We start from the raw sequence: 13,076 nt of genomic DNA on the forward strand, positions 1-13,076 counted from the left end.
CATATTCCATCGCATTTTTAAAGAAAACGGACCGCATAATCAATCAATTTTTGCCCTCAACAATCACAAAAAAAAAAAAAACTCCACGTTTTTCTGGAAGGACTGAATACTAGTATGGTAAATGTTAAATATAAATCGCACATTTTTTCACAAATTTTTGGAAATTACCACCACAAAATCAGTCAATTTGATCGCAAAAATCACAAAAAAAAAAATCGTGAAATCCTGGAGGGACTGATATATAAATTATAAACTGAATATGGATTATTAAAGCTACAAAAGCTATTCAGTTAAGAGCAGTGAGTGATTTACTTTAGTCTTTAGATTAACATTAATGTTTATAAGGCTGCTGTCACTAAGACCTGACTCACATGATTCGGATCTGACACATCCTATTTTCTCACAATTCTTTATGTAAATAACACTTTTCAACCATTACAGTGAGTTTTGTCCTTGCAAGTCCGAAAGAGAACTCTGCAGCACTGTGTGTGCGTTTCGGGTGTTTGTTCACCCGATTTGAGTTTTATCTTATGCTTAAAGGGTTTAATAACACTTGAATGAATGATTCCATGTTCATACTGTAGCACAGCAAAGGATGATAGATTTTGGGGGCATTATCAGATATTGTGGGATATATGTGCAGCTTCTCTAATGATAATGCAATCTGTCTTTCTTAGCTCTTAGGGTATATGCATTAGGACCTGCATCTACATCAACATAGCTACCCATCATTTAGGTCAAAGCATTTAATATTTAAGTGTTCCATTTTAACATTACACTATATTTAGCTTCACTTGCAAGTTAGAGCAGGGCAGCGGAAGTGTAATGGAATAAAATAAAAATTACAGATTGTATATTCATCCACTTTTTGGGCTTTTTTTCTAGTTGAATAATCTTTAAGGATACATTCTCCTATACCTCACACTTTCATACTGTCTGAGCAAAGAAATTTGCTTCTCTTTGCCAAAATGGATCATTGCATTTTTGTTTTCATATTTTCAGCATAATCTTGCATTTCTTTGCTCTTTGATGGTTTTATTTCACACAGAAGTTGGTGTGCGTGACATTAAGCTCCGAGTTTCCCACAGACACTCACAGTGCTTGTATTGATTTTAGGCTCTTTGCACCAAGGAAATGCTACACAAACTAATGTTGAATGATGTTTTGTTTTTCTTGCATTATTATTTGCCTGAGAAATATTTCATCAGACATGATAATGTGTCTCATGTTTTTTAGATATACATGCAGACCTTAAATAAGTCTGTATCTGTGTCTAATACATTGGCAACATGATCCCGTGGTATATTACCGCATATACATTTATGTATGTTTGCAAAGTAAAATATTGACATTGACAATCTAAACGTTTTAACCTTAATTTTAATCTAAGAATATTTAATTCATGGAATTAAATCACTGAGATTATTTTTCAATCACATTTATTTATCACAGTTGACTCATTTATTTATCACAGCTGACTCATTTCTTTTGTCATTATAACATTTCATTCTGTTCTGTGTGACTTCTGGTGCTATATGGTTTCAAAGATTGCATCATTTTAAACAAAACAACACTATCAAATCTTGAAATGAACACAATTTCTGTAATTGTATAAACATTATGTATATTTTCTTTAAATGCCACACATGTATACTTTTTTACAATTTTTTTTTTTGTTGTTGCCATTTTTGGATAATTCCATAAATTATTATGATTACACCTGTCTGTCTGTTACATTTATCTTTATATTATATTTTTTGAATCCTCATACCGGTGTATTGAAACAACATCAAACAAAAAACTCACTGTATGTGGTTTTGTTTAGGTTTGGGGATAAGGTTAAGGGATCTAACGTATCTTTAAAACTGCAAAAATGTAACTATATAAATATATATGATATATAAATATAAACGATTCATGAATATTTCCCTTTTATCAGTAATACTGTTTACATTGTAGATGCTGTCAGGACTTTTTGTTTCATCATCTACCCAAATATACAAAATAGTATATTAAATATGTATTATATATTACATACGAATACCTACACTGCATTTATAAACAATAAGACCAGTCTGAAAATACACATTATGTTGTACACTTCCACTTGCCTCTGTATCTCAACATCACAGCTGAATAGCCACAATAACCAGCTTCCCTATGCAACTGCAAGCACTTACAGTGAAAATGGCAGTATAAGAAAACTTGTTTCAAATGTGCCAAATGTTTCAATTAAAGTGATACATTCTGACATTATATCCTGCAGCCCAGATAAAGGATAAAACCTTCATAGTTTTATATAACCAAAATGATGCTATTGCGAAAAAATATGCTTAATTGTATTGAATACTAGCCTATGCACTTGTGTACTTCGAATCAATAATATTATATTAATGAAATAATAGGCCACTTGAGTGTACACGTTAATGAATGTTTCTAGCTACACTTTAAAAAATGCACTTTCTAAATGTCAAATTAATTCCGTTTTACTTTAAAAATACATTTTTTTAAATAATATTTTAAATAGAACTCGTTTATCAAAATGAACGAATCTTTTTCATGTCATTTGGTTCATTCAACGAACGAAATGAACGAATTGACTCGGGAAAAGATTCGTTCATTTTGATGAACGAGTTTGAATAGGAGCGTCACGAACGCGCATCACAGAACAGAGCAAGGCGACCGTTTGAGCTTGTAAAACTTAAAATCTGTTGTTGTTTTTTTCTAAAGAGCGATCGTTTCGCTTGATAAGACACTTATTCGTCGTCTGGAATCGTTTAAAGCCCTTTGAACAGTTTGCACTGAAGAACGGTTTGTTTACCAGTAACGTGCATTATATGGAGAAAAATCCTGGAATGTTTTCATCAAAAACCTTTGTTTTCGACTGAAGAAAGAAAGATATGGACATCTTGGATGACATGGGGGTGAGTAAATTATCAGCAAAAGTTTTTTTTTAAAGTGAACTAATATTTTCTAATTGTAATAAATTGTAACTTCATCATGAGGCCCAAAAATGTGCAATTAAAAATATATTTAAATACGTAACAAACAAGTTTCAATAGAAATGACATTAGTTTACAAGTACATTCATCGGCATACTTTAACCATATTTCAAGGACAATAATTATGAAATTGCATATAAAGATGTATTTAAATCGTATTTAAGTGGGTAAAAAAAGCACAACTTAAAGGGATGGTTGATTATGATTTCACCTTTATAACTTTAGTTAGGCTAGTGTGTAATGTTGCTGTTTGAGCATAAACAACATCTGCAAAGATACAACGCTCAAAGTTCAAAGCAAAGGAAGATATTTGCTTTTTAAGGACTACAACAAACGGCTGGTAGGAACTACACGACATTCCTTCTGGGTAAGTGACATCGCTAACCCTAAAATGTACATAAACCCCGGCCTGGGAACATGCAGTCCATGTTGAGAAGAGGAAGAGTTGTTGTAGTAGAGCACATTTGTGAGTCTGCTCAAGCTGTCGCATCCATCATGCAATACAGTACGCAATACAGTACGTAACACAAATGCAATAGCATGCCACTCTGTAAGCATCTTACAACAGTTCCCACACAAGCGATTGTATAGATTATTATGACAGAATATGCTAATTGAAGATAGTTAACTCCATATCAGCAGCATGAATTCATCAACTAACCATTCAGAAACGTCCTGTTGCATTCTACATGTTGTCATTTCTTCTTGAATCTCTCCATCATTGTCCAACTCCAGTTTAAACATAAAAAGCAGAACAGTTTCTCTGACATTTTAGTATGTGTCTGCAAGGTAATCAGAGCTGCTGCTAACACACACTAGCTCTTGAAGCTCCGCCCTCTGTGCTGGAGCTCATTTGCATTTAAAGGGACACACACGAAACAACACGTTTTTACTGACGCTCAAAAGGGACAGTTTTAACATGCTGTGGGGTATTTTGAGCTAAAACTTCACAAACATATTCTGGGGACACCAGACACTTATTTTACATATTGTAAAAATGGGCATTGTACCACCCTTTAAGTTCAACTAATTGCATTTAATATAAATTTAGTAGGGCTGTCAAACGATGAATCGCATCCAAAATAAAAGTTTGTGTTTACATAAAATATGTGGGTGCACTGTGTTATTTTTTATATATATATAAATACACACACACATGCTTGTATATTTAAGAAATATTTTCATGTATATACTGTATATAGATTTATATATAATTTATATTATATATAAATATTTTTTATTTTTTTCTTAAATATACATGCATGTGTGTGTATTTATAATTATACACAGTGCACCCACATACATTATGTAAACACAAACTTTTATTTTGAATGCGATTAATCATTTGACAGCACTAAAATTTAGACTATAATATATTTTTAATTTAATTGTAATAATGTGCAATTCTATAAATAGTTTTTTTTTTTTATGTAGGGTCCTTATATACTCTGATGCATTGGAAGCAGGTCCAACTTCACACACTGTAGATTATTTATAAGTAATGATTTAATTCTGCGCAAAAACAATCAAATGAACCCAACAAGCACATGTGTTATTGTAGCACCTGAGAAGGCAGAGGAAGAGAAAGGACTCAGTGCACCATCACATTACAGCCTAATAAATGTGACAAGGCAAGATGCCATTGTGCAGTTATCCACATTTTACGTACGTCAACTGCACAGGGTCAAGTGCTGCCATGAAATGCCATGCAGCCGTACCCTTTGTTGTGCATGCTTAATATTGATGTTCTTCCTATTCTTTTATCGCTCTGTATTCCACTCCCTCCATTCTCATCTATTATCAACGTATCCCTAGAGCTCAGAGATCAACCCTTCCCCCCATCCTACCAAACAAATGAGAAAGAGATTGATAGAGACGCTACAGTGCATCTTGCATTTTCCTTGCCACCTTGTACACCATCAGCTGCAGCGCTTGCGGAAATAACTTCAGTGCAAATCAAACATCCCAGACCTCCTTTTTATCAATCGAGACAAAATGTGGGAAAAAAAAAAATCCTTACCTTTTTTAATCTATTTGTCTCATTCTCTCATATTCTTTGTCTCCATAATCTCTGTCAATCATCTAGAGCACATCCTCAGCAAAGATCTGCAGTGGCTCGGTGTCTGTGTCAGAACAGCGGTCTGCGCGCATGTGTGTGAGTGTGCATGTTTGCGAATGCAAGCCAGCAATGACGTGTAGTGGTGTGAAGCTAGCAGAGCACAGTTTCAACCTCAGACATCACTTCCTCTGCTTCACACAATGTGTTTCCCTTTACTGTGTTGACACATCCTCTTCTCTGTCTCAGTGTTACTTGTATCTTTCAGAAAAACCACGCATTCAAACGCAGAACGGGATGTACACGCTTAAAAATAAAGGTTCTTTACTGGAAATCTGTGAGAACCTTTACATTCATGGAACTTTCAATTATGGTTCTTTATGACGTTCTTAAGAGATAATTAAAAGTATGTTTTGGGAACTGTTCACTATTGACATATGTTTTGGGAACTGTTCACTCATGACATCTTCTATCACAACCCATTTGGAACGTCTATTTTTAATGGTGTGGTATAGCAAGATGTGTGGTTTTAAGTACAAAAAATGGTTCTTACCTCCCAGTTTTCATTTCAGTTCCACATAAACACATCAATTCATGCTAGCATTTTTGTGTTCTCTCTCCCCCAGTGAAGGCTGTTTTTCCTTCAGCCAAATATTTCACTGCAGAAATGCAAAATCCACCCTTGACAGCTTGCCCTGAGAAGCTCACTATGCCCCCATCGTTCTGTTCGTACAGGGGCAGGCTGGATTGCTCTCCGTCTTTTTCTGCCCCTCTCTAGCATGCTGCCTTTAATACCCATTCACATCAACCTAAAGCCGACCCCTTCCTCCGCCCCGCATACGCTATAGCTCTCCACCCCCTCCTGTCTTTTATCTCCTTCACCCGCTTTGCTTGAATCTCTCTTGCCCTCTGGCTCCTCAGCCTCCTCACTGTAGCTACAGTAATCCTTTTTCTAGACTAATGGATGGATGATTATACAGACTAGATTTGTATTGAGTGGAAATGATTCCCGAGAGTAAAGGTTCCAAAAGAGTGTTTTTGCAATGATGCAATAGAACCATTTTTGAGTTCACTAGAAAAAAAATAAAAAATACAATTCTTAGTGATTTTTTTAAAACCATTTAAACCATTATTTTTAAGAGCGAATATGCAATTCACAGTCTTTTTGTGCTTGTGCTTGTGTGTGTGCATAACCCTAATCACTTGTGACTCATGTCAGCACATACATACGCAGTCATTCGCTTGTGATGTGGTATAATGACCAGGGCTCTCCTCCAGATTCAGTATTACAGCAAGGGGACTCTACTATGGTTTGGCCATCTGGCAGCAGAATGTGGGGTGACCCTCCCTGATACTAATTGAACACTACGGAAGTAGGGGAGGAGTGATTTGGGGGGTTGGTCGATGTGTCACACACACACAAACACAAAGCCTTTTTGTTTGATTGCCAAATGATTTTCATGATAAACAATATTACTGTAAGAAAGGAAAGGATGAGTTCTTGTTGGTTCAACGTATCTATCATATAGATGTGTTATTTTAATAGATGATGTAAATTCCATTTTCCTACATTTTCTTATTTAAACCTTACAGATGAACGAACCGCAATCAGACCTCTTCTGGAGCTGTGCTGTTATCCTTCACTAAAACTGAGGGTGAAATAAAAATATGGTCACAATCTTTAGATCAGGGTACAAACTAACTGCTACTTTTGTTTCTAAAAACTCCTTATTACTGCTCATTAATAGTTAGTAAGGTAGTTTTTGGTTAAGTTTAGGTTTTCGGCAGATGTATATGTCATGCAGAATAATATGTACTTTATAAGTAGCCTACTACTAATTATTAGTGCTGCAGGGATGACCTATTTTTGTAGGCCAAGAGGCAGAAACAGGTTCACTTTTAGCATATCCAACCCGGTCTCATCCCAAGACGTCATATAACTGACGTTTTGGGACGTCTTTTGACCATACGTCAATATTCGCCTTTTTAGGGCCCCCTTAAACGTCGGTAGATGAGGTTATGGGATCCTAACTCTACCCCAGACCTAAACCTAACCCTAACCCGTCACCTAACTGACGTTAAAGGTAAAGCGTCAGTTGTATGACGGCCCGGGATCGCCATCTACCGACGTTTAAGGGGGCCCTAAAAAGGCGGATATTGACGTATGGTCAAAAGACGTCCCAAGACGTCAGTTATATGACGTCTTGGGATGAGACTGTGTTAGCATATCCGGTTCCATCACCCTGAAGTCAGACGATTTTTTTTTTTAATGGGTTTTTGGTTAAATGTCTGAAATAAGGTCTGTGGTTAACACAAGCTTTCCACATTTTATTCTATGACATCAGTAATCACCTCTTGTGATTTTTTTTAAAGCTTTTACTCATTTTTAAAAAGGCTTGAAAAGATGTCTGGGACATTAAACGCCATCAGGCGAACAGATTCTGAACAGATGCAAATTATTCTAGCTCAAACTATCAGGGGAAAAAATTGAAATAAAGACTAAAAAGGGTCGTAATCGGGTTGGAAGCTTAATGGTGGTGATGTTGAAGTCGTGAGTCGTTCATTTATTGCCTACGTTTAGCTTTTTACTTCTGCCGATATTCTTTGGGTTAATTTGCATTGATTTGCATTGAAATGTTCTAACAATGAAACTTGAAAGAATAATACACTTTGGTCACAGAGCTTATTTTCTGTAATAATCCAAAAGTGTAAAAAGCATTTGGGTTTTTGTTGATGAACCAAGAATGATGCTAACTTTCAGATCTGCCTACACAAATCCACCATCGCTGCAGCACTCTATACTTTAATAACACATGAAAAATATTAAAATAACACTGTTCTGGAGCCTGTCTAGTTGCAGTTTTGTGAATTAGTAAGGTTCTTTTTCTACTGAGGTTTCTTTCTTGTCCTGTAAATTTTGTTGTGGGTGTGGCTTCAGTCCACAGAGATAATACACAAAAAATAGAGAGGTAATAAAATATTTAAAAAGGATGAACAAAGTGTATAAAGGGCATATGGCGAGCAGCCAAAAGTGGAGTCTGGTGTCCTAAGTTCAGTCCTAAATGTACCCAGACATTTTTAGAGTCATTATATGGTCATCTAGTGGACATTGTTGGTACTGCGGCAAGTTTGAGGTTAACAAATGCATTGTTGCAATATGTTATTGCCCCTAACAATGCTTTTAAACTGCAGATTTGGTCCCTTTTGGGTATTTGTATAACAGCAGTTCTTTATTTTCCTTGATTTTCTTCTGACCTGCATGTCATTCTGCTTTGGTCTAATGACTAAAACCAATTCAACTTTCTGTATAATTTTCACAATTCTGTCAGGACCACTATTGTCAAATATGATTGGCAATTGCATACAGTAAGGATTAGCGGTATGGTTCTGTTCTGGGCAAGAACTCCTTGAGCATCCATGCAGCTTTGCATGGATAAGAGCAGGGAGAGCAGCAACAACCCCTTTAGGGTAAACAGATATCATTAATTAAAGGGGACATCCACTTTTTTAAAAGATGAAATTATTCTCTTCAGGTGCTTTGTTTATATCTTTATATTCTTTTTTGGTCATATTTTTCAACCTGTTCAGATTTTTCTGTTTTCTATGATGTTTTTTGAACTATCACGTCACCGTATTTGCAGCTGAACTGCTAAATGAGGACATTGACTACCGGTCCAACACTTCGAGCAATCCGCCATTATTATTTCTCGCTCCGATTTTGTAGTCCGAGCTCAATGATGCAGAAGTTACGAGAGGGCAAGTCAAAATGTTCGTTTTTTGGATGTAGTGACCTGAAGCACTTCAAGGATTCCCACTTCAACAACCTCCGCCAGTATAAAGAAGGGCTTGCCGATTGACTTTGTCTGAATGAGAGATAAATTCCTTCTATCTTTGGAGACAAACAGAGCATTTCGATAAGCTGTAAATATCGTTCATAAAAATAAGTACTTTACTTTCTTAAAACACATGGTGGTCATGGTTTAGCAGTACCTTTGTCTTTCTTTGTTTTTGTTTTGAAGTAACGTTACACGTCTGCAGTATTACTGTTCTTGAGTTTCATCATTACCTGCTGTGTTTTCTGATGCTTTTCTAAACGTATCATATTATCAATACTTATTTTTTTGTGGTAAGATTAGACCGTAGTCATTTATCTTGTCAGTGTGCTTGTTTTAACAAGAGAAATAGTCGACTTTCACTAATAACACAAAACAGTTAACTTACATACCAATACATCCATATGAAGAGGTTGTTCTGCAGGTCCGTCGTCGTCTTTATCAACTCGCTCGCTCTGGCTCGAATATGTTAGGCTTGATGGACAAGTCTTGCTTCCCAAGGCGTCAGTTAGGTGACGCCTTGGGGGTGAGAATGGGCTGGAACTGGAGGCCATTGCTCGTGAGAAATGGGCTAATATTCCTCAGAAACGCTGCCAGAAACTGGTGTCTGTTTATACCTCTCGTTTACAGCAGGTCATAAAAGGCAAAAGAGTGTTCTACTAAAGATGCTTGCCATGAAGGGGTTGAATAATTTTGAGACAGCAGAAGTCATTAAAAATAGTATTTTCAGTTGAATTCGGGGAAGCCACTTGAAACATTTGTTGTGTTGTAATTTCAATTACTTTTGTTTGATTTGTACATTTTGCCAATAAACCAGATTTGCAATGGATAATTTGAATAATTTCAATTACAACTGTATACCATAAACAGTAGTACTCTCCACTAGCTTTGGCACACTTGGTGAATAAACACCCCCCAGAAAAAAAGGCCATTTATCTATTTAGTCTTGCATTTAAAGTATTCTCAAATATCTAACCATAAATTAACTAAAATAATTCTTCAAAACATCTGTGCTAAAATTGCACCTGTTGAAATATATAAAAATGTAACAGAAGTACATTCACATTTATATTGTAGATTTTTAGGTTCCTGCGTGATCACAAATCCTTTAGTGGTAAGTCGTTACTTATGTTTCACTGTTTAATAAATATAAGGTGACAAATTCCAGTATTCATGAATCACTATGGGAAAGAACTTATTTGGAATGGTTGCCATACAGATTTTAGGTAACTGTAACTTTCAAAAACTCTATTAAGACCAAACTAGGGATTTTCATAATTAAATAGATAAATGCCTACATACATACTATAAGAGGAAGATATATTCATGCAGCAGAAAAGATTCCTCATCCTCACTGTTAAGTTTGGTGTGGCTTCGATGTTACATGGCTGTTTTTCTTCAAAAGGCCATGGACAAGCTGTTAGGATACAATAAACAGATATTAAATCAACACATGACTGCCTTTGCAAGGAAGCTTAAAAGGGACATGGTTGGATCTGCCACGTGGACAATGATCCAAAGCACACCTCAAGTAAAAGAAAACACACACACAAAAGTTCTCAGGTCCCTTGTTATATGTTCAACAACCTTTTTATACAAGACGAGTCAGAGCTGTCATAGGAAAAGAGAGGTTACACAAAATATTACCAACAATTTTATGCTTATTTGTGTTTGTTTGTTTTAGGAAAATCTTTCAATTATTTTATCTTAATTAAAGATTAGATTTTTTGTGTGAAAATTTTAAAAGAACAAGAGGATAAACACAAAAGACATTTTTCCATGGTCTGGTTTGCTTATATTTTACCAAGCTTGGTTTAGCGGTCAAGTAAATTCAATATATAATGAATGATGCTCATACTGTAATTATAAATTATTTACACATGATATTTCTATATAAAAAAGCAGAACAAAACTATTGGAGGAAAGCCTTGACCATGTCTGCACCCTTGCGTCTAGCTCCAAACTAGCTGGAGGATTGAGGGCGAAGAGGGGACAGTGGGTCGACTCCTTGGAGACGAACAAGTCCACTTCCGCTCGGCCATTCCTCTGCCATATGGACTCCACCACCTGTGGGTGGAGTCACCACTCTCCGGGCCTTCGTCCTTCGTCAGGATATCTAGTACATAATATCTTTAAGCATGTTCACCAAGATTTCAAGGATGCAAAGAACATCACCCTGTACAAGAACAAACAAAGGACCGTAAAGTTTGCGGTAATTACAGAGGAATCTCACTGATGAGCTTTACAAGGAAAATCCTGGTCTGCGTCTTATTGACTTGCCTTCACCAGCTAGCTGAGGTATACATTCTGAGTTTCAATGTGGATTTCAGCCCAATCGCTTCACAACAAACATGATATTTGAGACAATTACAAGAGAAAATAATCAGCCACTCTATCTTGCTTTTATATATCTGACCAAAGTTTTGGCCTCAGTTGACAGAAAGGCTATTTGTATGGTCCTGCATAAGGCTGGCTACCCTCCCATCCTTCTACCACTTAATGGTAATTAAGTATATAATAATTTCATAATAAAATGCAACACTATGATGGTGACCTATCAACAGATTTCAGAATCATATTAATCGAGGTGTGAAACAAGGCCGTGTCCTCTCTTTTGGCATTTATTTAACCTATGTATTCAAGCCTGCCCTTGAAAAATTGGATAATCACTCAGGAGAAAGTCCTCTGACCTGGGATGATGTAAACCTCTTCAGATGATCTAAATTCAGAGCAAGAACTAAAACACCACATTTTGTCATTAGATATGCAGATGATACTGCATTGTACCCATCTTCAACAGAGTAGCAAAAGACTCTGTTTGACTGTTTCTTGTGCCCCTGTGATGTTTTCTGGGCTCACAATCAAATAAGCTTGGAAACAAATCTGTGACTGTGTCACAAAATGCCAACAAACATTGTTTTCAGTTAAAATATAAAAGCACTTTTTAATATCATTTCAAGAATAATAGCTTTATTGGGACAAATAAAAACAAACAAATGTGCAACAAACAAATAAATTGCAATATGGAATAATTGTGCAGGGAATTCACTGTGAGGTTGAGTTACCTACGGAGCAAATAAATCCTCTTCAGAATTCTCTCGCTCTCTCTTTGGGTGTGTGTGTTGTGGCATCATGAGAGGGCGTGCCATAGCTTAAAGCAAAAAGTTATTTTTCAAACCACTTGAAGACTCAGCCAATGACATACTAAAGGCTCATCCATCTGATTGCATTGTCATGAAATGTGTCCTACTCCCCCACACTTGTAACACATTATCAGTTTATACAATGTGCTTTCGACTGGGGATTCTTGCTGGCTGGACCTTCTCCCCTGTGATGTAGCCCACCTGGGAGTAGTGGGCTCTAGGGAACAACTTTTGTTGGAGCTGCACACTGGTTGGGAACCGTGTGTTCAGCATGTCTTCACTGGCTTGGTATTTTTCAACTGTCTGAACTATGGAGACTGTGGGCTTGGCCTCTGAGGGGGCCCAGCTCATAGCTTCTGGTCTCTCGACTGAGATTGTTGAAAACCATCCTCCAATCCAGAGCTCCCTCCACGAGGAAGTTATATGCCGCGAGGTGGAAATTTTTAACTTCTTGGTGTGGAGAGCACCAGCAGGACCCAGTTAACTGCCCAGTTGGTACAGTGCTGGATTTCCTGCAGTTATTGGGTGTCCACAAGAAACCTTAATGGATCTTTACAAAAAACAACTGTTTAAGAAAGCAAACTCCATCTTGACTGACTGTTCTCATCCTTTACCGAGCACGAAATATTCGTATGCGTATTTTCGTGTTCGTCAGCTTAAAAATTCGTCACGCATAGAAACCTTGCACACCGAGTCCGTTGCGTATTTCTTAAACCTTTGCGGGAAAAAACGCAAAAATACCAAATGGATTCGTCAAGCAGTGAGGATGATTTTTGCCCTCTCTCTTATTGAAAAGGGAAGAAAGAGAAAATATTACGTCCATCCAATCCTGAAATTGCGCCGAGAGGAAGGAGAGTTCCTTATCAAGGAGTTGCGAATTTATCCTGAGCGATTCAAAATTTACCTCAGAATGTCAGTGGGACAGTTCGATGCTTTGCTAGCGATTCTGGAGCCACATATTAAAAACAAGACCACCAATTTCCGTGAACCAATCGATTCTGAACGGAGACTGGCAGTGTGTCTGAAATGGACCAGGTATGGA

General features: G+C 36.7%; 1 protein-coding gene across 4 annotated transcripts in view; it reads right to left on the reverse strand.

The window, feature by feature from the left end:
- Positions 1 to 5,827, reverse strand: part of sipa1 (signal-induced proliferation-associated 1) — a 65,406-nt gene extending 59,579 nt beyond the window's left edge. For 2 of the 4 annotated variants that reach the window (XR_016147968.1, XM_089124187.1), the window contains exon 1: positions 5,023 to 5,185. The gene's annotated coding sequence lies outside the window, so the exon portion shown is untranslated. Of the gene's footprint in view, positions 1 to 5,022; positions 5,187 to 5,611 lie in introns of those variants that run through there. The other 2 variants (XM_089124153.1, XM_089124093.1) reach the window with 2 other exon arrangements.
- Positions 5,828 to 13,076: the final 7,249 nt, after the last annotated feature.

The sequence above is a fragment of the Pimephales promelas genome, chromosome 1 (genome assembly GCF_988280905.1).
Source record: "Pimephales promelas chromosome 1, fPimPro1.hap1.1, whole genome shotgun sequence".
NCBI classification, from domain to species: domain Eukaryota; kingdom Metazoa; phylum Chordata; class Actinopteri; order Cypriniformes; family Leuciscidae; genus Pimephales; species Pimephales promelas.